Here is a 24907-nt window from a genome sequence, read left to right on the forward strand (position 1 = left end):
AGCAACTTAGCACACCAAAAGTTTAATGTAGTAAAGCTTTCAGGAATACACCCTTCATCAGTACATGTACTGATGAAGGGTGTATTCCCGAAAGCTTTACTACATGTGTACTGGGTAGGACAGTCCTGGATGGCTCCCTGTCATGGCCACCCTCTTACACACATCTCTACCCATCCATCTTTGGCTTACTATATTGTGTTCCCCCTACATATATATATATAGGTACATAGGTAGGTAATAGGCTATCTGCCTGAAGGCATATATTTGTATGGCCAGAGTGTGCAGCTATCACCACCCATGGAGTTAGTTCCTAGGCCTCTGTGTAGTAGAGCTGATGAAGTGATCCATGGTGTGACAGTTCAGTTTCACATACACTCATCAAGGCTCCTCTGGAAGAGTGTCAGTGAGGATCTCGGCTTAATGTCAGTTGGGAGCCTGTTCCAAAGCAAGGGAAGTCTGTGAGTTAGTAATGTATCCCTCTAACATGTTCTATTTAATGTTGTCATGATGATATCCCTAGAGCATGTAGTGCAGTGAGCTTGGGTTTACTTCAGATAGAGCATAACATCAGTTCTGCATTGGACATGGACCTATCTGTTGGGCAGAGATCTCCTGAGTAGACAGTATGCAACAGAGTACAGATTGAGTTAAATCCAGTCTTGTTGCATGGGGCAACTGTTTGAGGCCAGTAATCCCCTTGTTGAGGTACTTCAGGGTCATTCCAGCTGCTGAAGGTGCCTAGTCAGATTCATCGTAAGTGTGTTGTGGTACTCTCTGACGGGTCTGATGACTGATGAGTAGAGGGAACCTCCTTTGACCTACATGCAAAGACCTTGGCAGTTTGTGAGAACACATAGCATGATTTTCTATTCACTTTGTAAATGTGTTTCTGGAAGTAAAGATGACTATCCACATGTGTCCATAAATCCCTTATTATCTCCTCCATATTTAGGGTGTTGGCACTTATGTGGTATTTGTATGACTGTAGCTCGAGGCCATAATTTTGACACCACATATGTCTGACTGAGACCCTTCTTAAGGATGTCTCTGTTGTCACAAACATTGATTATGTCAACTTTTTTGCAGTTATCCACAATCTTTGCTAAACATAGCCCTTGTGTGTTTGACTGTATTTCTGAAAAGTATACACCAGACAGGTGGGGTCCAAGGACTGAGCCATGGGAGACAGCAGTTGTTACCAGCTTGAACAGGAGACCACAATTCTTACCTTGTGGGATCTATCTGTGCCCCAGTTGGCAATCCATCAGATGACATACATATTTATGCATGGTTGTTGATTTTGTGTATACGACATGTGTCTGGAATGTTGGAAAAGGGCTTTTCAAGGTCTATGTGGGATGTGTGTAGCTCCTTTCATTGATGTATGTCTTGAGTGACTGCCTTGAAAACAGTCTAGCAGGTTTGGGAACCATAATCTGCCCCTGACCAAACCAAAATTGGTAGGGTTGGGTGTTTGTAGGCTCACAATAGCTCTGTTTATGAGTTCCATCATGATGGACTCCATGGCCTTGCAGATCAGGCTTAATTGGCTTATAAGACAATAGTTCCTATGGTCTGTTGTGCACCAACACTTGTGGAGTGTGCCAGACATTGCTGTAACACATTCAACAGTTTCATATCCTGTACAGAGGGTGAGTCTCAACAGACTGTTCAGGTGCAGGGTTTGTTTGTTTTGGAGTTCACATATGATACAGCTAGGGAAATCATGTCATCCCATAGACGCTGTATTTTTAGGTTTGGAAAGTGCTGTTTAACCATTGTATATGTGATTTCTGGGTTTTCACAATCTCCAGGTATGATAATGGGCCCTTTTGTCAGTAAGAGGGGGGGTAAATATGTATGAACCTGTCTGACAAAATGTTGGCAATGTCAGTCATGTACATGTATTCATTTACAGTTTGCAGTGACTCAGAACATATATGAGTTTACATTGATATTTATGACATAGCGAAAGAAAGCTTAATGGTTCTCTATGGACTCTTTGACAATATTTTTGCCAGAACATGGATTGGATAATGTTAGGAGTGCTCATTGTTTATTGATGATACTGATTGAAGATTTATTGATCTTCTTTGAATTTTCACTTTTTTGAACAACTTAAGTAGTTGTAGTACATAGTTTGATTATGACAGGAGTCCAATATATTATATGGGTCTGTTTTCATATAATTGTGTGCGTAAGGCAGGATTGGTGAATAGTGACAAGTTTCTGTGGTAAGAACTGCAACTGCCAGATATGTGTGGCCCACTGCTGTACTCAGACATGGCCTAAGTGTGTGAGCATGCCCAGTATGACCTTTCAGTATGTTGTTGACTGACATTTGCTTCGTTTATTTAAGTGTGTGAGCATGCCCAGTATGACCTTTCAGTATGTTGCTGACTGAAATTTGCTAAATTTGTTTAAGTGTGTGAGCATGTCCAGTATGGACATATATACTATATGTGTGAAAATCAAAGTTGGTTTTTACTTCAGGGCTCACCTTTGTGTTGTACATCGACAGGAAGCACGCTGTACCTGCAGGGCTTCCATGAGTCACTTTGCATAGACTTATCAAAATTTCTACATACATGGGGGACAGCTATTATTTGTACATTTCTGCCCGGGGGGCACACCTGATTGCTACTGTGGGTGTACATAGGATGAGGGGTTCACCTGACACTTATACACATTTGCTAGGCCTGCACTGCTATGTCAGGTACTCCATTTCAGTCTGTACTGTTGCCTATCGTATTGGCTTGAGGCATACTACTGTACTAAAGATCTTAGCTACCAATTTCACGTATATTAGTTTGTGACTTCATAGCCTACCCAACCCAAATCACACTGCCTGGCCTGCTGTTATCTGTCTGCATAGGCCTGGGGGGAAGTTACTCATATGCCTCTTCAGAGGGCATGATACAGCATTTGTTTGTGTTTGCGTTACTCTACAATTGTCCTTCTGTGTCTGTGCCAGTGAAATGCTGCCATGGCTTAGTGGTTCAGTACTGTGACCATAGTGCACAGTATCCTGAGTTCGAGCCCTGTCACTGCTTTTTATTTTCCTGCTGGGCAGACCTGACTGGTTAAGGAACAGTAAAGTAGGTGTGAGCATGTTTATCAGACTTTGCTCGACTTTGCCCAACATTGTCCAACATTGCCCAACATTGCCCAATGTTGCTCAACATTGCCCAAAATTGCTCAATGTTGCCCGATGTTGCGCTAGTTTGCGCGGTGCGCAGCTCCACACAATTGTGCTTAAATATGCTAAATAGTGGTAAAATATGCTTAGCACTGCTTTATATTGCTTAAAATAGGGCAATCATGCCTCAGGTTTTGCTGCAGGGCTGCCTATGTCGGATGCACATAGTACACTCCGTATACATGTTTGAAAACAGGTAGTGTCAAGTTAGGCATCCCTTTTATTGTATGTGCGAGTCAGAGAGAGGTGTCATTTCCAGGGTTCCTACTAAGTCAGTGTATGTGCTATGTGTTGCCTCTTTGCCAAGGCCAAGGCATGCTGGGCATTCCTCCTTCTGCCTACTGGGACAGGCTCAGGTTGTTCCTCCTCCGAGTCACGCTACCTGTGCAGGCCTTGGCAATGGTGGGGGGCTGTTTGGCCCTGCCCCATGCTGTTCCTGCTGCAGCTGTTTTCACAGGATCATATTGTGTAGCATGGCGCATACCATGACAATTTGGGTACTTGTAGTTGGGGAGTACTGCAAGGCTCCACCAGATGTGTCTAGGCACCAGAACCATGACTTGAGCATCCCAAACATACACTCATTAATGTTTCTTGTTTGTGCGTGTGCCTCATTATTGAGTTCTTGTTCGGGTGTGTGTGCATTTCTGATGGGTGTCATCAGCCATGGCTCCAGTGCGTATCCAGCATCCCCCACTTGGTGACCATCAGGGATGTCCCCATTGGCAAATCTCTGGTACAGCTGCATCAGATGCCAGATGTGGGAATCGTGATAGCTTCCAGGGCAGCCAGCACACACATTCATTATTATGCCCTGGGCATCACACATGACCTGGCAGTTGATGGAGGGGAAGCCCTTGTGGTTAATGTAGACCCTACCCCGCTCACCGGGTGGTGCTTTGATGTGTATGTGCGTGCAGTCTATTGCACCCACTACCTCAGGGTATTCTGCTATTTGGTGGAAAAGATGCATATTGCTGGCCAATGCCTCACTGGAATTGGGGAAATATATGTGCTCATCGACATGTGCTGACATGGCATCCAGGAACTGGTGCAGTACCCTGGATGCTGATGCCTGTAAAACCCCCATCATATCACCAGTTGGCCTCTGGAAGCTACCTGTAGCTAGTATTCATAGGCCAACACATACCTTGGTATCCACCGGGATGGGTTCCCCTCTGTTGGTTCTGTGTGTGAGGCGTGGCTGGCACAGCTCAAGAATTTTCTGCAGGAGGTCTCTGTCCACTCTATAGCGTTCCACTATCTCCAGCTCATGTAGCCCCTGGTAGGTTACCCAAGGTCTGTACACTCTTCTCCATCTCCTCACTGTGGGTTGCTCAGCAGCATTCACAACATCACCACACTCAGCATCTTGCACATGTTGGTTTATGATAGCAATAGCAGCCCCTAACATTTTGTCTGAATTAAGCTTTTTAAGTTTTCACTCTTTGTATACTGCAGTGTTACAGAGTTCTTGGGAAAAAGGGTAGACTGCTGTTTATAGAGTTTAAAGTGCTGGGCTGGGCTGGGCTAGTCAACTGCCTGTGTAATTGGTTGATTCTGATATATTTCACCTGGCAGCTCTGCTAGTTCTCCTTGGGTTAACTTCCTACTTCTTCTTTTCCTTCCTTTTCCCTTTCTGTTTCCACAAGGGGTAGCGCCACACAAACAAGCACACACGCACGCAGACAAGCACACACACCCGCACACAAGCACATGCATGCACATGCTGTGTGCCTGTTTGTAAGAAATTTCAGATATATCCACGGCATACGCCTTTGGTTTCTTGTTTTCAGCTAGGACAACTGTAGACACACCTCTTGCAATCCTAAGCAACTCAGGGCAAACACAAGCCACTGTGCTCCAATAAGCTTACAGTCTTTCAGACATACCCCCTCATGATGTCACCTATCTTCTACTCTACTACTCCCCTACTCCTACACTTACACTCTAGGGACATGGCTCACATGCCGGGGAAAATTGGGATTCACTATCCTTATCCTCATTTGCATAGGATTGCCTACTAATGCTTGGTTACATCTCTCACACTGAGCTTCCCCCCCTTAGCAACCACTACTTAGTGGCCATGTTGTTTTCAGCCTGCCATTCACCTGCATGGCAGAACAAGCTTTTTAATGAAAATGCCCATTTTTGGCTATTTTTCAATTGTTTTAATTTTATTTAAAGCGCAGCATGTTTGTGTGGTGCTGCACTACGCTTAAACATCAGCGATCCGGGAAAAAAAAAAAACCCTGGATTTTAAGGATTTACAACATTTGCAAATGCCAATGGCCTTATATTTGGCCAATGGCATGCTTCCTCAACTAGATACATCCTTTATTTGGAGCTGTCATAGCTCCATTCAGCTATTTGCAGAACGGTACTCCGTTACCAACGGAGTACATTTCTGCAAATAACACTACTCTTCCACAGACAGGTTAGTGTTTCCTGGATTGCAAATTTACCTCATTTGCATAGTTTTCATCAGCAAATGAGGTAATTTGCATACCATAACACTGTCCGTGCAAGAGTAGCTTTAGAAGCTCTCATGCACGCCCCTGCTGGCTATTGCTGGATCGCTCAGCAGACATATTGGCTGTCTGCCATCTTACACTACTCTTAGACTCCGTGCAAGCCTTCATAAATCCAGCCCACTATGTTATGGGAGTCTTCTGGGAGGTGTTTGCTTTTCTGTTTGATGGTTTTTGTTAAAATAAAATGTCTTCAGAATGAGAAAAAGATTTCAATGCTGACGATAGAAAAAAATTATAAAGGATTAACCTCCCAAACATTACTGAATACATGCATCACAAAAGCTGAAAAAAGACTTTTATAAAAAATGCCATATATAATATGTGGGAATAATTACTTCTTACCATAATGGTGACACTTTCTATATTATTTGGGAATGTAAATGGTTTCACAGGTATAGACAAAAATGAACAAGTGTTAAATCGTATTAAGAAAAGTAGAGTGCAAATGGCAATACTACTGCAGACTCATTTGGAAAGAACTGATCAGGTGAATTTGATAAAGAAAGGATTTCAGGATGGATATTCAGCAGAAAATCAGGAACAAAGGAAACTAGGATCACTTTAATAATTGCTACAGGAGCCCCAATAGTTATAGAAGAAGGAAAAGATAATAATGGCAAATTTGTGTAAGTAAGAGGCTAGTAACAAGGGATAGCATGTATTTTTATTTCACCTATTCCACCTAAAACTGCTATTATGGAGCTTAAAATGGGAAAATAATTAGCTTTTACCTGGGAATATTACTGATAGGTGGGGAGTGGACTTTGATTTGCAAAAACAAGGATGTGTCTGGGGGCTAGAATGGAAAGTCTAACATAACAGGGTAGCTTTCCATATACATTTATAAAAATATTTTGTATGAATAATGTGAATTTGGTAGTTGGAACTCAGAGAGAATTTATATATTATTCACCAAGGTACAATAACTGGGCTAGTCTAGACATAAATTATATTTCACAGGAACATATGCATTTAATTGAGAACTTTGACAAACATCCAACAAATATTTCAGATCATGCAGCAATAATTATTAAGATAAAAATGCAGGGTAATGAAGTAAAGCTAAGACACTGGTGCTTCACTACCTACAAGTTAAAAAGAGGAATTTAAAGAATGGGTAGCGAATGGAATCAAATGAAACTGTAGCTTAAAAAATAGGGTAGAAATAAAAGAAAAAGAGATCTGGTTAAGAAGTAAGAATTATTTACAACAACTGACAAAGGTTAAAGTATTACAGAATAAGAAGAATCTCACAGAACAAGAAGAGACACTTTTGCAGGGTGCTAAAGAGAAAATAAGGGCATACCTGGATAATCTGTGTGAGCTTAGAAAGACTGCTGTTAAACAAGTGTTTATTTATTTATATTTTTGTGGTAATAACTCCAGAACACAAACGCTTTTGGCACAATTACCAAACCTAGGGACCCCGTAAGAAAATAAATAACTAAATAAATAACAGATTAAAAAAATAACAGAGATGCTGTTCAACTATTAAAGATATTTTGGAAAATTTATGAAAATTTCTATTCAGCAGGGAAGTGGGGAAGTCAAGAAAAAGCACAAATGGAAATATTTATGGAAGACTTAAATATGCCAAGGTTATAGGTAGATGGTGCTCAACAATTAACACTTAAGACATGTGGAGATGAGATAAAAATGGAGATGTATAACCAATCTTCAGAAAAGTCTCCAGGAATAGATAGCATTCGAGTTTAGAAGCTAGGAGGGTTGAAAGTTATAGAGATCTGGAAGGTTTTGTTTATTAGTATTTTAAATGGAGGAAGGTACCAACATCCTGGAAAAAAGCTGAAGTGCTGTAATACCTAAAGATGTTAAAAACCATCAGATCCATCTTCATGTAGACCCATTTTAATTATAAAACATGACTATAAAGTGGTTACGTCTATAATGGCTTAAAGAAAGCAAAGGTGATGACACAATTAATAAATAGGGATCAATCTGGTTCTGTAGTGAGGAGGCAAATATCTGACTACATAAAAAGAACAATGATGATCCAGAGGGAAGCATGATGTAAGAAAATACTGCTGTTGTTGGTAGGTTAGAATTTTACAAGTAGGCAATGGAAGTAATTGCATTTCATTATACAATGACAGGGTTAATTAGAAGGATATATGAGGGATCGGAGGAAAAATCAAGGTGGGATGGTTCCTGTCTGATAAGTTGCATTGGAATGGAGAAATCAGGCAGAGGTGATCTCTTTCCCCTTTGTTATTTATGTAATATTTACAATTATTGGCAAAGACAATAGGAGACTCAGAAATTCAAGGATATATTTCGTAAGGTGCTTAAGAAAAGTTAGCTATATTTACAGATGATATTATTCTGCACCTTATGGAATCAGTAAAGGGCATCTTGGTGTTGTATAGAAGATTATGAAATACTACCGGATTTTTCAGGATATAGAATTAATGTAGTTTGCTGATGATATTATTGTGTGCCTAATAGAACCAGTGTTGTAGAACCTTCTGAGCAGTTCAGGGATTTTTAAGGCTATAAATTTAATGAAGATAAAACAAAGTCTACAGATATAAACTATGTACCCACACATGAATTGATTCAGCAATATCCATATTTATGGGGACATGATAAAATGAAATATTTAAGAATAGGGCTTAAACAGGATTCTGTTATGGGAGTTAAGAATATGTGGGAAGATAATACAAAAACAGAGAAATTGGAACCTCTTGCCTATGAATATGGATAGTAAGATACAAGCAGTAAAAATGTCTTGAGTCTCTTTAGTTTTATACAGAAGCCTGGCATATTTTTATCACCCAGAGGAGACATTTTAGATAGTAATTAATAAAGAGTCGAAGGATTTTATCTGGGAGGGGAAGAGGGCAAAGTCATGCGGGATAAGTTAATCCTTCCAATAGAACAAGGAGATTTAAGATTACCTGATTTGAAGAGATATTTTAAAGTGACATAGTTAAGGCTCTTATATATCACACAAGCAGAAAGCTACATTTCAAAGCAGGAAGGGATGATAATGAAGACGTGAAGTAATTCTGGAAATAAGGAATGAGTGGAATTTTGAATGCTGATCCTTAAGGAGAATAACAGTCATGCAGAATATTATATTCATAAAGTAGCAGAAAGTATAATATACATTAAGTCAACATGGGAATGTAGAAAGGAGACTCTGCTGACAGGGATGACTGTGATTAGAGATACAGAGAATAGGCAAGAGGGAGCTGAAATTTACCGAAGGTAGCTGCCAAAGGAACCAAGGTATTGGGAACAAATAATTAGAGATGGAAGGTAATAGAATGTGAAAGGGCCAAAAAGATTTTTGGACTGCATGTTAATGATTGCATTACCTGCCAGGGACTGACATCAGATAAAGAGAAATGGTCAGGATAATCTTAAATGAAAGACCTGGACTGGCTGAGTTTTTAATTTAATCTAGAATAGAAGTTACTGTTTTAAAAGGTATAATTAGTAGGGCATATAAGCATTTCACAAAGAAATAGTGGGAGAACATACGTATGTCTGCCAATATGCAACAAAATCTAGAAGTTGTAGTAGTTTTGCCTGGAAGTGTTTGCATAGGTACTTTTATACCACAAAAAGATTCCAAAGAATTTTTCCTCAAGTAGCTGGAAAATAGAGGTGTAATGGAGAAGAAAGGGGTACATGGGAGGAAATGTTCTTGGAGTGCCATGAGTTGGCAGACTTTAAAAATTACCTACAGAGTACTCTGTCAGGAATACTGGGTGAGCAAATGAATGTAAGTAAGGAATTTGTCTTTTGCATTGGGATACATAATCTGAATTGCCTAAACATAATAAGGTCTTGTTAAGTTTAATTCTGGTAGCTGCCAAAAAACAATTTACAAAATGGAAATAAAAAGTGCAAACCAACTATACTTGAAGAAGTGAATATTGTAACAGAGATAAAAACAGGAAGTGGTATCTTTAGAAAAGGGTAGGAGTAGATTGCAGAGAAAAATGTTTTCGTAGAGGAATGAGGTTTAACAGAAGGCAGGAATTGAACAATTTATGCAATGCTGCTTTGAATGTATGGTATAGAACAATATATGTGATGTACACTGCTTGTAAATGTGAACGCAATATGGTTTGATTACTTTCGTATAAATTTGCCTGCATCACAAGTGATAATTCATTAAAGGTGTTTTAAAATAAGTATTCTGAGGTAGGTACATGCAGATCTATTAACTTACACAGGACCATTAGACTCTAGAAACAGGGCTGTGAGAACCTGCCAAATGTAATGGTCCTTCCCGCCAGTGGCATATCATTTAAGAGTGAAGCGATATATTATAATTTACAGAGCCATCACAAGTGCCTGCCATCAACCATTCTGAAAGGAAATCATCAGCAAGTGGACTGTAAAGATATTAAGGCAATTAAAATAGCTTGGGGTCTGCTAAGTGCATTTACTGGCTTTTGTTAGCCACACTGATTTCACTCTGAAGAAAGTTATCTGGTATTGCACAGCTTTTTAGAGTGCTGTTTTGTAGTCTTTAACATTTATGACCTATGTCCTGGAAAACCCTCTCCTACTCCATCAGAAACCATATATTACTTTGAAAAATATTTGCAAGGTATTAACAACACAGACAGTTGTAAAAAGTATGTTAAGTCTCAGTTGCAGTTGCAATGCTGTTTGCATTTAAGTAAATTTATGTTTACCCACTCAGTCATCAAAACTTGTTGCAAAAGTAGCTATTGTAGTACCTAGCTTGACCTGTAGAGGGAACCATCCTGTTAGGATTAGCACACATAAGTAGTATGGGTAGGGGCATGTCACCCCACAACCACCTTTAACCATATCCATAATAACCCCAATGCTAATTCTACCCTTGCCTCTAACCCTACATGTTACATTACTAAATGCCCTTTCCCTAACAGTAGCACTATACAAGACACAAGGACACAATGCATACACAACACAAAATATGCACAACACTGAATGTATCTCCTTACCTAACCCTTACTCTAACCCTAACACACAGACAATTGCATGTTCACAACAAATACTTTAACACAGTCGTATAGATCTTGACAAACGTTACTTTTTCTGCACATTCCTGGTTACCTACATTATGCAACACCAGATTCAAGCAAGTGTGATTCACACAAATGAACATTCACTCATTTGTGCATTTTCTCTTTTTTATACCCACAGAAGCATTTCTGCCAAATGTGTATTCTACCTTTTGAGTTACAGCCATAATTATATAAATATATATGATTAGGATGTCAGAACTTTCACCGTGTGTAGTTTGAGTGGGAGGGCTTGCCCATATTTGAGTTGTTATGGAATTTGCCATCATCAGAAGTAATTATTTTTTAAATCTTGTAGCCTTGGGAGTGTCACTACTTTTTGTAGTGACCCCCATTGATTTACATGTCTTGGTATAGGTTTTGGGGCAAGATTTACAAATGGTGGAATATTTAAATTGTATTTATTTAAATTATTTTTTTCCAATTTTTATATTAGGGTTTTCCAATTCAGGAAAAACTTGAAACATAAAACCCCCCCGAAATCTGACAAATTTATTGGGTTTCCCCTTCTAAGGATTTTAAGGTCTCCTATTTGTCTGTTTAAAGATTTTTCAAAGAAATTTTAAGATGTATGATGCCAGGAGGGTTGATAAGTAGTACCGTTTCGGGGGCTAATTTTGGTTTACCAGGGGTTTTTTAAAGTTATTGGTTTGGTTCTGTTCAAAGGAGGTGCATTTTACATAAATGACAGAATTTTCCCAACAAACCGACATTTTTAAACTGAAATATTTAATTTTTTTTTTTTTGTTTTTTGTTTAAAATAAATAAATTTAAATCAAATAAACCAAAAAAGAATAAAAAAACAATTAACAAGAATCAGATAGGAATTTAACAATATCTTATGATTGAGATAATTCAGGGATTTTTATTTATATTTTAATGAAATTAAAAATGTTAACTTTTTCAGTTTTTTTCTATGGGCTTCATAGGAAAGGAAAGTTTCAAATGGTATCAAATGTCCACCCAAATAAATTCATTTAAAAAATACATGTTTTCCAAAAAAAAGTCCACTGGTTTCTCCAGAAAAGAAATTTACCATCAAAAATTCCTTCCTCAGAAGATTAAACTTAAACTTAAATTTCCCCCACTTTTAAGGTAGTAAAGGAAGATACCTTCGTTTTTAATCACACCAACTTTAAATAAATTTAAATTTGTAAATTTTTAGGTTTCTCAATTGAATTTTCTAATTAAAAAATATTTCCCCAAAATTTTAAACTAAAAAAAAATTTTTTAAAAATAAAACTTTGGCCACCATTTATATTACAAAAAAATCAAATAAATTTTTCTCCAATTTTATTTCCTCCAACTTCCCCTCTTTAATTCTATTTAAAATTTTCTTATTTTAATTTTTTATCATTTTATTGTAATAAACAGGATAAATGGAATTTATTAATATTTGATAATACAGCCCCAAAATTAATTTTCGGGATTTTTTAAAATTATCAAAATTGATTTTTGGTCATCCTAGCTAACCTGAAATTGCTGGTGGACATCACACCTCTACAACTTTAATATTGTAAAAAAAATGTTCACTCAAAACCTTAGAGGACATGGAAAAATTGTAAACTTAAACAACCCGAAAAAGGAAAAGAAACAAAATAAGCATAAGGTTCAAATGCCAAGCATCATATTCAAGAATTAAACATTACCACCATATACCTGAAAAAACCTGGTTTACCCAAAAAAATTTTTTCCCCCCTGTAAAGCCAAGAGGACCCTGTATTCCTTTCCTAATAGGTTTTTAAAAGTGAAAAGGAACTTTTGAATGTTGTTAGTTCCAAATGGGAAGTTTGGCAGGAATCGAGTTCTTTTATGTGGTGACAGGTTTGGTCCCAAAAAAAGGATGGACAAATGAGATTCCAAAGTCTGTTTGAATGTTTTTTACAATATCAGGATAAAGTAGGTTTTAAGGCTGATATTGTTAAAGTAATTTTGAGGATTTTTTCTTAGTTTTGTAATTTTGAGTTCATACAAGGGGTGACCTATAAAGGTTATAGGGAAAAAGGACAATGCCTTTTTATAAACTTTGTAGAAACCACTAAAGGATTTTCCCGAACCCCGAGTTATCAAAAGAAATAAATTCCAACCCGGGCCCTTTTTACACCATTGATTGTGCTACCCTTATGGGTTTAAACAGATTTTTAGGGAATCTTTCATTTTTCCAGGCTTTTACAATTCTGCTGTTAACCCTTTTTAGTTCCACATCCCTTTTTTCCCGGATAGGCTCAGTTGATCACTTTAAAATTTTTTGAAGCTTTGGTTTTGCCCCACTTGGGTAATCCCCAAAAAAACCCCGGACTTTCTTGTTTCATGGAGTCCAAAGTGGATGTCTTTAAAATGGTTTCAACCATTGGAAAATATTTTACAAGGATTTAAATAGTTTAGAACTTTCTTAATCCAATGGGATGGGTTAAACCTTGTTTTGATTATAAAGGTAAATACCCCCTTTATGGTTTAAATATTAAGAAAATCATTGACATTCTGCTTTTAACCATGTGGTAGGTTTGGAGAGTTCCAAAGTTTTGTTTAAAGTTTCCCGATGATGTTCCCGGCCCTTAGAAGTAAGCAATTTGGATGTATATAGGTCTTGTGTCCCTCTTGACATTGGGTCACATTGGGACAAAGGGTGAAAGAACAACTTTAGGGCCCATTTAATTTTAAATGCACGGGGATTGTATTCCAAGATCGTTTCTTGGCTTGATTTTTCCTTTTAGTAGATTATAAATTTCATTTTTCATAAAAGGCAAATAGATTTCCATTGCATTACTAGCTAAAAGGTATTAACTACATTTGAATATAATGAATTAAAAAAATTTAAAAACAAAAAAGTAAATAATAATGCACAAGGGTCATTATGTAATTATTTACCTTTTTTTAGTTAATCAAAACTTTACCTTTAGGCCCGTTAAGGGTTTAAAAACCAAGTGATGGAGAGGCAGGGGTGTTGGTGGCAAATTCTTTTCTCCTTATTGTTAGACTTCAATTATTTAAAGTTGTTTCCTGATAGCTGGTGTATAGCCTAAATCAGAGCATTAATTTTTTGCTATATTAGCTAGTGCAGTAAGAATGTTCTTAAACATTTAGGGGATTATTTTATTTAAATTTATTTTAATTAAAAGTTAATTTTTAATGTTTTCTAAAAAACGATCCTTCTAATGAATTTCCTTTTTAAACACAAATAGGGTTTAAGGAAATTGGTGGTTTAAAAGTTAGTTAATTGAAAAAATTTGAAATTTCCTTTTTATGAGTTATTATTGAATAGTGGAAAGTTGGTTAGGGGTTATAAATGTTTGGGAAAGCAAAATAAACCAGATGGACATTAAGGATGATTTCTATGATGTAAATGGAAGGGGAATTTTCCTAAATAATTAAAAATGGTAATGGAATATTCCCCGTGTAGCAGCCCAGAAATCCTTTCAAAAAAAGTTTTAAAAGATTAAAAATTTTATAATTTAAAACATAATTAGGGATCAACTCTTTTGTAATTCAAAATATGGAAATAAAATGTGGTTGCAGTCAGAATGATTTTGGATTTTTAAAATAGGCTGAAACAAAAACAGGTAGAAATCATTGTTTATTTTAAGGTTTAGGTTTGAATAGGGAAATTTTTTCCTAACAAAGTATTGATTAAATTTCAGGAAATTAATTTTTAATTTTGATATAGAAATGTTACCACTTTAAATTATAGGGTTACTGTAAGCACTATTAAAAAATACGTAAAATTTAGTGCTTGTCCTACAACCCGAATGTTGGGGGCCTTCCCATTACCCCTTTTTTAAATGGTATTTTTTGCTTTTTTATCAAACATTATTTTAAATTTTATCAAATTTGTTTCTTTTATGGATTTGAATGGATAATTGTTTTTCTTTGGTAAGGGATTAATTATTAAATTTTTTTTCTACAAATGCTTTTGGGTTTTTCCAACTAGACAAATTGTATTTTTTAAACCCACAACTAATATTAAGCCTCAATGGCCATCTGCATCATTTTCAACAAAGATGGGAGTTTCATTAGTTTTTTTGAATGCATTTGTGTTTTCAAAAAGAATTTAAAACCGCATTTAAAGTTGGAGTAGGAAAAAATTGGTTTAAATTCCCCCCTAAATGGGGAAAGGGGTAAAATGAGGTATGTTGAGTGTGTATTAAGTACAGAATTTTAAAAGATTTTCCTTTAATTTTGTAAGTAGGAAAAATTTTAAAAGGGGGAGATAAATAATGGAAAATAATTTAATTTTTGTAAGTTAAGGAAAAGGAGCGGGGCAAATTTTTATTTAAGGGGAAGGTTATTGCATGGGGTGTTGTTGTTGAGGAAGGTTAATTATGGAAGAGGGAGGAAGGAAGGAGAATAAAACAGGGAGGCATTTTGGAGTTAAGAAAGGGAAAAGAAAGGGGGGGGTCTGAAGAATGAAGTAGATGGGAGATAAGATGGGTAGGCTTAGAAGGTAGTTGGTTATTTGAAAGGGGAAAACGGGAGTAACAGACAAATTTGGGAAGAGAGTCCAAGTTTAAAGTCCTAGAAATTAAAAGGGGGGGAAAAAGGGGGAGAGGTAGGAGTATTACTAATTTAAAGGCTTTGAGGGAGATTTTATTTATGTAATGTTGTCAAATGGTCATTTGGGTATAGGTAATTTGGACGGACAAGGGGGTGTATGAATAAGTAAAAAGTAAAGGCATTTAAAAAAACAAGAAAATATTGGGCTTTTTAGAAACAACCCACAGACCCAAAAGAAGGGGAAAAGTTTAACCCGAGGACAGAGAAATCAAAACATCTAGCCCTGTCCAAGAAACTGACACAATATCTTGAGATTTATTAAAAAAACAGGATACAACAAAACAAAACACCCAAAAACAAAAACAAAAAACCCGAATGAAGCGAGGGTTTATTGTAATTTGAAAACTTCCAGTATTACTGAGCCACAGCAATTAAATCCTTTTAAAAAAGGGTTTCTTACTTGAAGGAATTAAAATGGTGTTTGACCAAAGGGAAAAACAGACAGTTACAGAAAATAATTTACAAATTTCTAAATTAAATGAAAATAACAAATAAAGGTATATATATAATAAAATAAAAGGCGAAAAAGACAATAAGTTAAGGAGTTAATCAAGGAAATTTTAAAAACAAATTTGAAGAAAAAATGAAAACACAAATTCCTAGACCTGACATCAAAGATTAATATTCCCAGATTACTTTTAAAACAGCAATTGGGATTTTTATCAGGAAACAAAAATCAAATTTGCCTCTTTTAAGAATTCTTAAATAATATTTGAAATAGAGGGGGTGAGATGAATTTTTGTAGTGTTAGGTGAAAAAAGTGCAGGTTAGCATTTGGATTTCGTTAAAATTAAAAGGATTTTAAAAAGGCAGAATTTGGAGTATAAAAATCAATAGACAAAACATTTGTCTAAGGTTTTGCATGAATGAGAATCAATTTTTTGAAACCCTAAAATATCTTTTTGAATTAACATCTTTAAAGTTTTTGTTAAAATTCAAAAAGACAAAGAAATTTGAATTCGAAATTTTTAAAGTAAAATATGTAAAAAATACTCTTAACACAGAAACACATGAAGGATTTGACATCAACAATATTAAAATTAAAGGTATTGGAGCTCATTGACTTAATAAAATTAAAAAAAGAATAAATTATTTGAAAACCCCTAGGGAGGTGGCATATTTTGGGAAGGTAATCAGAAGTTTGGATTTTTCTTTTTTAAAGGGGAGGGGCAGATAATGGGTTTTTGGAAAATTGTAGAGCATATCGAAAAGGAGAGGTGGAGGGAGAGTTCCAGCCAGCTAAGGGTATTCAGACCTTTACAGTGGTGGGTAAAGGAGGATGAATTAATGGCAAACATGGCTATTTTATTGTAGCAGCTTTCAAGTTTATTTTATGGAGGATTGTAGATTGGTTAGATCTAGTGTTCCATAGAGTAGGGAGGGCAGAAGGTAAGTTTTAGCTAGAGTAATTTGTGTGGGTGTGCTCAGAAAATGTTTGTTTTTGTATAGCATGCCTAGTTTTTGATGTGTTTTCTTGATGTTGTTTTGAATGTGAACATGACATTTAAAATGATCATCTGTTATGACTCCTAATAGTTTGGTATGGTGGACTAATTCAATTTCAGTGTCATTTGCCCAAAGTATTTTGAAAGATGCTTTTGTTAGGGATGTAACTTTTGGAGACAAAGTGGAGGAGTTTGGCCTTTTTGGGATGAGTATGAGCTGTGTTCTTGTAAGCCAGATTTCAATGGAGATGACAGCTTGTTGAATGATTTCTTGGATGTGAGTTATGATGTTTGAAGAGGGGATAATGGTAGCATCATCTGTACATTGAATCAAGGTACATTCACAAGAAGAAGAATGTAGGTTATTTAGAAAAATATTGAATAACACTGAGCCAGGGATGAACCCTTATGGGACTCATATGGAAGTGGGAAGGTCTGCAGAGATGAATCCTTGCCATTTTATAGCTTTTTGCCTGTTATCAAGGTAGCCAGGTAACCATTGGATAAATGGAGATGATAGACACAGGGTTGAATAGTTGATTGAGGAGCATATCAAAGGCTATTGATAGATCAAGAAATACTGCATATACATGTTTATTAGAGTTGCCAACTTTATTGATAGAGTCTGTACATGATGGTAATACAGTGGAGATGCTGTGGTCTGGTCACAATCCATGTTGTGCATTAGTGAGTAGCTTATTTTTTAAGAGATGATGGAGACATTGTTAATGCATACATCTTTCAAGGATTTCAGAGGGGAGACAGGATGGCTATAGGATAGAAATTTGTAATGTCAGTGGAATTGCCTCCTTTATGTAAGGAGATAATATGTGCAATTTTTCACAAATTAGGGACAAGGGATTCTAACCCAGCCACTGGGGGATGCACAAGCCAATGTATTTCTTCTTGATGGCCCCAAGCCTGGATATATGGGGAGAGTTACATCAAGATGGGCATCTGGTACAAATGTTTTGCCAGATCAAATATGTGGACAACAATAATGATTTCCATACTGGATCAGTCCAGATTTGGGTTAACAATGACTGCCTCCAATACTGTTAGCTAACAGGATGCTGGTGGAAATTGGGCTGCTGTTGGTCAAAGGAGAAGAAGAGGGAGAAGGCATGCCTGGAGGCAGGAGGAGAGGAGGAAAGTTAGGAATATAGATGTGAGGGTAGGAATTTTGAATGTTGGCAGTATGACTTGTAAAGGAAGAGAGCTACCTGATATGATGGAGAGAAGGAAGGTTGACATATTGTGAGTGCAAGAGACCAAATGGAATGGGAGTAAGGCCAGGTGTATTGGAGGTGGGTTCACATTGTCTACTATAGTGTGGATGGGAGGAGAAATGGAGTAGGGGTTATCCTGAAGGAACAGTATATCAAGAGTGTTTTGGAGGTGAAAACAATGTCAGATAGAGTGATGTCTATGAAGCTGCAAATCGATGGTATGATAATGAATGTTGTTAGTGCTTTTGATCCGTAAGATGGGTGTGTGATTTATGAGAAAGAAAACTTTGGAGCAAGGTGGACGAAGTGGTGAAGAGTGTACCCCAGGGTGAGAAAGTGGTGTCTGAAGCAGATTTCAATAGGCATGTTGGTGAAGGGAACAGAGGGGATGAGGAGGTGATGGGTAGATATGGTGTTAAGGAGAGAAATGTAGAAGGTCAAATGGTAGTGGGTTTTGTGAAAAGGACGGACATGGCTGTGGTGAATATGTATTTTAAGAAGAGGAGGGAGCATAGGGTGAGGTACAAGAGTGGAAGAAGATGCACACAGGTAGATTATATCCCATGCAGGAGGGCAATTATGAAGGAGATTGCAAAGAGGTGACAGAGGAAAGCATAGTTAGGCAGCACAGGATGGTAGTCTGTAGGATGACGTTGGTGATCTAGAAGAAGAGGAGGAGAGTGAGGGCAGTGCCAAGGATCAAATAGTGGAAGTTGAGAAAGGATGACTGTAAGGTGGAGTTTAGGGAAGAGTGAAAACAATCATTAAGTGGCAGTGAAGACTTACCAGATAGCTGGGCAGCCACAGCAGAGGTGGTAAGGGAGACAGCTAGAAAGGTGCTTGGTGTGACATCTGGACAGAGGAAGGAGGACACGGAGTCCTGGTGGTGGAACGAGGAAGTACAGGACAGTATACAAAGGAAGAATTTAGCGAAGAAGAAGAGGGACTGTCATAGAAATTAGACAGGAGTACAAGGAGGTGAGGTGTATGGTAAAGTGAGAGGTGGTAAAAGGCTAAGAATAAGGTGTATGGTGAGTTGTATGAAGGATTGGACAATAAGGAGGGAAAAAAGGACCTGTACCAATTGGCTAGACTGAGGGACCAACCTGGGAAAGATGTGCAGCAGATTAGGGTAATAACGGACAATGAGGGAAATGTACTCAGAATCAAGGAGAGTGTGTCGAGCAGATGGAAAGAGTACTTTGAGGGGCTGGTGAATAAAGAGAATGAGAGGGAGAGAAGGTTGGATGATGTGTGTGTAGTGAATCATGAAGTGCAGTGGATTAGCAAGGAGAAAGTAAGGACAGCTATGAAGAGGATGAAGAACAGAAAGGCTGTTGGTCCAGATGACATACCTGTGGAAGCATAGAGGTATATAGGAGAGATGGCAGTGGGGTTTTTAACCAGATTGTTTAATGAAATCTTCGAAAGTGATAGGATTCCTGAGGAGTGGAGAAGAAGTGTATTGGTTCAGATTTTTAAGAATAAGGGTGATGTGCCCAACCACAGTAATTACAGAAGGATAAAACTGATCAGCCATATCATGAAGTTATGGGAAAGAGTAGTGGAAGTTAGGTTAAGAAGGGATGTGATGATTAGTGAGCAGCAGTACAGTTTCATGCCAGGAAAGAGCACTACATATGGGATGTTTGCTCTGAGGGTGTTGATGGAGAAGTATAGAGAAAGTCAGAAGGAGTTGCATTGTGTCTTTGTGGACTTAGAGACAAGCATATGACAGGGTGCCTAGAGAAGATTTGTGACATTGTATAAGGAAATGAGGAAGTTGGGAGAGGTAGAGAAGTACGTAAGAGTGGTACAGGATATGTACGAGTGCAATTCAATAGTGGTGAGGTCTGTGGTAGGAGTGACAGGTGCATTCAAGGTAGAGGTAGGATTAAATCAAGGATCAGTTCTGAGCCCTTTCTTATTTGCAATGGTGATGTACAGGTTGACAGATGAGCTCAGACAGGAGTCCCTATGGACTATGATGTTTGCGGATGGTATTATGATTTATAGTGAGAGTAGGGAAGAGGTTGAGGAGACCCTGGATATGTGGAGATATGCTCTAGAGAGGAGAGGAATGAAGGTCAGCAGGACTAAGACAGAATGTGTGTGTGAATGAGAAGATGGACAAAGGAATGATGAGGATGCAGGGAGTAGAGTTGGTGAAGGTGGATGAGTTTAAATACCTGGAATTCAGCAGTTCAGTGTAATGCTGAGTGTGGAAGAGAGGTGAAGAGGAGAGTGCAGGCAGGGCAGAATGGATGGAAAAGAGTGTCAGGAATGATTTGTGAGAGGTGGGTACCAGTAAAAGGGAAAGGGGTGAAAGGAAAGGTGTGCAAAATGGTAGTGAGACCATCTGTTTTATATGGGTTTGAGACAGTGGCACTGATGAAAAGAAAGGCGTCAGAGCTGAAGGTGGCATTGTTTAAGATATTTAGATTTGTATTGGGCGTTATGAGGATGGACAGGATTAGAAATGAGTATATTAAAGGATCAGCTCAGGTTGGACAGTTTGAAGACAAATCCAAAGAGGTGAGATTCCATTGGTTTGGACATCTGCTGAGGAGGGATGCTGGGAATATTGGGAGAAAGATTCAAAGGATGGAGCTACCAGGTAAGAGGAAAAAGGAGGGCCTAAGATAAGGTTTATGGATGTGGTAAGAGAGGTCATGCAGGTGGTTAGTGTGACAGAGCAAGATGCAGGGGACAGGAAGAAATGGAAACAGATGATCTGCTCCGATGACCCTTAATGGTAGCAGCTAAAAGAAAAATAAGAAGGGGCACAGGTGTCTTTTATTGATTTATTAATAAGAACATTGATTGGATATGCTATTGCATCTGCAGCTAGTTATAAGTATTCTGGGAAAAAGTTGTCAGCTGAGGAGAAACACAGTTCTAGTTTATCTTAGCACTGGATGCTGCATCTCATTGTTGGGAATGTGATGAGATATGGTCAGTGGTATTGGACATTCATTTTAGCAGCAAAAAGTCAGCCCAATATTTTAGTAGCCAGCCCTCAAGATATGAAAGATGTTTATCTGCTTGTGCAAAAAGGCCTAACCTTCAGAACACTGAAATAAATAGTCCATGAATCAATATAGCACACTGCAAACAAATAGTCCATGAATCAATATAGCACACTGCAAACAAATAGTCCATGAATCAGTATAGAACACTGCAAACAAATAGTCCATGAATCAGTATAGCACACTGCAAACAAATAGTCCATGAATCAGTATAGAACACTGCAAACAAATAGTCCATGAATCAGTACAGAACACTGCAAGCAAACAGCCTATGAATCAGTATAGCATACTGCAAACAAATAGTCCATGAATCAGTATAGAACACTGCAAACAAATAGTCCATGAATCAGTATAGAACACTGCAAACAAATAGTCCATGAATCAGTATAGCACACTGCAAACAAATAGTCCATGAATCAGTATAGCACACTGCAAACAAATAGTCCATGAATCAGTATAGAACACTGCAAACAAATAGTCCATGAATCAGTATAGAACACTGCAAACAAATAGTCCATGAATCAGTATAGAACACTGCAAACAAATAGTGCATGAATCAGTATAGAACACTGCAAACAAATAGTGCATGAATCAATACTGAACACTGCAAGCAAACAGTCCATGAATCAGTATAGCACTGCAAACAAATAGTCCATGAATCAGTATAGCACACTGCAAACAAATAGTCCATGAATCAGTATAGCACACTGCAAACAAATAGTGCATGAATCAGTATAGCACACTGCAAACAAATAGTGCATGAATCAGTATAGAACACTGCAAACAGATAGTCCATGAATCAATACAGAACACTGCAGACAAATAGTGCATGAATCAGTATAGCACACTGCAAACAAATAGTGCATGAATCAGTATAGCACACTGCAAACAAATAGTCCATGAATCAGTATAGAACACTGCAAACAAATAGTGCATGAATCAGTATAGAACACTGCAAACAAATAGTGCATGAATCAATACTGAACACTGCAGACAAATAGTCCATGAATCAGTATAGAACACTGCAAACAAATAGTCCATAAATCAGTATAGAACACTGCAAACAAATAGTCCATGAATAAGTATAGCACACTGCAAACAAATAGTGCATGAATCAGTATAGCACACTGCAAACAAATAGTCCATGAATCAGTATAGAACACTGCAAACAAATAGTCCATGAATCAGTATAGCACACTGCAAACAAATAGTGCATGAATCAGTATAGCACACTGCAAACAAATAGTCCATGAATCAGTATAGAACACTGCAAACAAATAGTCCATGAATCAGTATAGCACACTGCAAACAAATAGTGCATGAATCAGTATAGCACACTGCAAACAAATAGTCCATGAATCAGTATAGAACACTGCAAACAAATAGTGCATGAATCAATACTGAACACTGCAAACAAATAGTCCATGAATCAATATTATGAGTATTTTGTACTTACATGTGTTTGTTGATGGTTCTGCTTTACTGTAAACTCTGGTATGGTTTTGGACTGTTAACTAAATGGCAACAATATGAATTACAACTCAGGTTAATGAGTGTAAATAATACATTTGCTCAATTTTCACATTCAGGATGTCAGAACAAAGTAATAAAAACAAACTTCCTTAAGCTGCACGATCTAATAGCCTTATAAAGGGCCTGTGTCTATACAAGAGCCCAGCTATCACATTTGTACATACAGTATGAATGACATTTTAAAATCAATGTGAGAGTGTGTTTGGCATTGACTTTTCCATATTTTTTACCCTATATTTTTAATTAGTATCTACATTGCTCTGGCTCTGACTCAAGAATATGTAAAAATTCAAATAACAAACAGTTTCATTTATGCACACATTGTCAGAACAGAACAGAAAAATGTTTTATGCCTCATTTTTGAGTTTTATTAAAGTCAGTCACCTGAAATAAAGCAAATTGCATTCCTTGTGATTATGAAATTAAAACAAAAGTCAAAATATGTATTCAGATTAGGTAATATTAAGGAAATGTGCATCCACCATATCTTTCACATTGAATATTATACCATGACCCCCCCAAAACGTGCACTCTGATTGGCCAGCGTGCATATTGTAAATCGAGTTATACTAATGGAAAAAGGTCCGGTCGCCCGGACTTTTTCCAGTAATCCATTAACTATACGCCTAAACTTACTGTCTCGCTATATATTAAATATGGGTTCGCTATATTCGTGGCTGAAACTTTAAAATAAAAAAATCGGAGATCTGTTACTTATTTTAACTGTATCTACCACTATCTTTAAACCATATAACAAAGCATTTAAAAGTTTTAATAGCAAGGTTTAAAAATCTCCAACACTTTTTACTATTTTTTTATTTAGGCATAAATAAGCAGAAACAAACCTAACCTGTCCCTCAAAGTGACTCCAAACTCCCAAAGTAGAATACTGCGAGATTTAGGATGGAAGGAGGTAAATTCAAAACCACCATGTATAAATCCACCTTTATTTAAAAAAAAAAAAAAATAAACTGTGTGCAAGCTTTTCGTGCAAACAACACGCTTCTTCACTTGCTTGCTTCAATTTATTATACAGGTCTCTCTAGATCCTTAAAATATATATAAATATAAATCAGTTAAAATCATCAATCATTCAATCATTCATTCAATTAAAATTAAATAAAAATTATTAACAATTAAAGTATTTGTTACATTCACATGTATATCATACCATTACCATTAGCTAACTCATAAAATGTAACAAGCTCCCTCTGCTAGAATGGGCATCATACTAAAATGGCATGGACTAACGCTAACTCAAATACGTAAGTAAAAATAAATAGTACAATAATATTATGTAATAATGTTTATGATGTTTAACTCTATATATAACAAACAATGTCAATGTCTCAACAAACAATAGATACATGATAATAATGATATAAGCATAATCATATCATGTATTATATATTATATACTATATCGTTTTTACTATGTTGATCATAGCTGTTTAAAAAATATGGGAGTAAATATACAAGACACCAGCAACAATATAGAGCAACCATAATGAACAGCATGGTATATGAAAACTACCTAAGATGTATAAATATATATTATAATTATTATTATTATTATTATTTATATTTATATATTATAAATAATAATTAATTATTATTATATATATTTTCTTTTTAAAATCAAGGCTTGGATTTATACGTGGCTATGTTAAATGGGTTTAACATAGCGAGACAGTTTTAAAATAAGCAACGGACATCTCTGTTGCTTATTTTAAAACTGTCTCGCTATGTTAAACCCATTTAACATAGCGAAAACAGTAAAAAAAAGCAACGGAGATCTTGCTTTCTCCATTGCTTTTGCCCACAGCTCTGATGTACTGCGCAGGCGCGCAGTACATCAGAACTGCCACGGATGCCAGGCATCTGCGGAAGGGCAGTAAACAGGCATTATACTATGCCATTATTTAAGAAAAGTAATAGTTTCTTTTCTTAAATAATGTCATGGTATAATAGCAATAACCCACTTCTGGGTGTGGGTAATGCTGTATTTACCCATGGTTGGCTTTGTTTGGTCCCTCGGGCTTCGCCCTCGGGACCAAACCACGCCAACCGTGGGCAAATCCAGCATTACCCACACCCAGGCGTGGGTTATTGCTATAATATTTATTACTATAAAATAAGCTAAAAACTGTTCCTTCTAAGTGATCCATCACATGTACTAAATAGCAATGTTAATGTTTTCACCTACTTTCAAAGTGTAAGCCTTTTTGAAACAATATATTTTCATAGTTGACCCAGGAAGCAAAGGTCTGAATGCACAGGAAAGCATCCAATAAAAATACATGAGAAAATACAGATAGTTAAAGAAAGTCAAAAATG

At 37.0% G+C, this 24907-nt stretch overlaps 1 long non-coding RNA gene across 1 annotated transcript in view; it reads right to left on the reverse strand.

The window, feature by feature from the left end:
- LOC122798911 overlaps positions 1–22663 on the reverse strand; it is a 50830-nt gene extending 28167 nt beyond the window's left edge. The window contains exon 1 of the long non-coding RNA XR_006364343.1: positions 22495–22663. This is a non-coding gene — a long non-coding RNA (uncharacterized LOC122798911). The remainder of the gene's footprint in view (positions 1–22494) is intronic.
- Between the last annotated feature and the right edge of the window lie 2244 nt (positions 22664–24907).

Source organism: Protopterus annectens, chromosome 3.part1 (assembly GCF_019279795.1).
Source record: "Protopterus annectens isolate FY-2018-M chromosome 3.part1, PAN1.0, whole genome shotgun sequence".
In the NCBI taxonomy this organism is placed as follows: Eukaryota; Metazoa; Chordata; order Ceratodontiformes; family Protopteridae; genus Protopterus; species Protopterus annectens.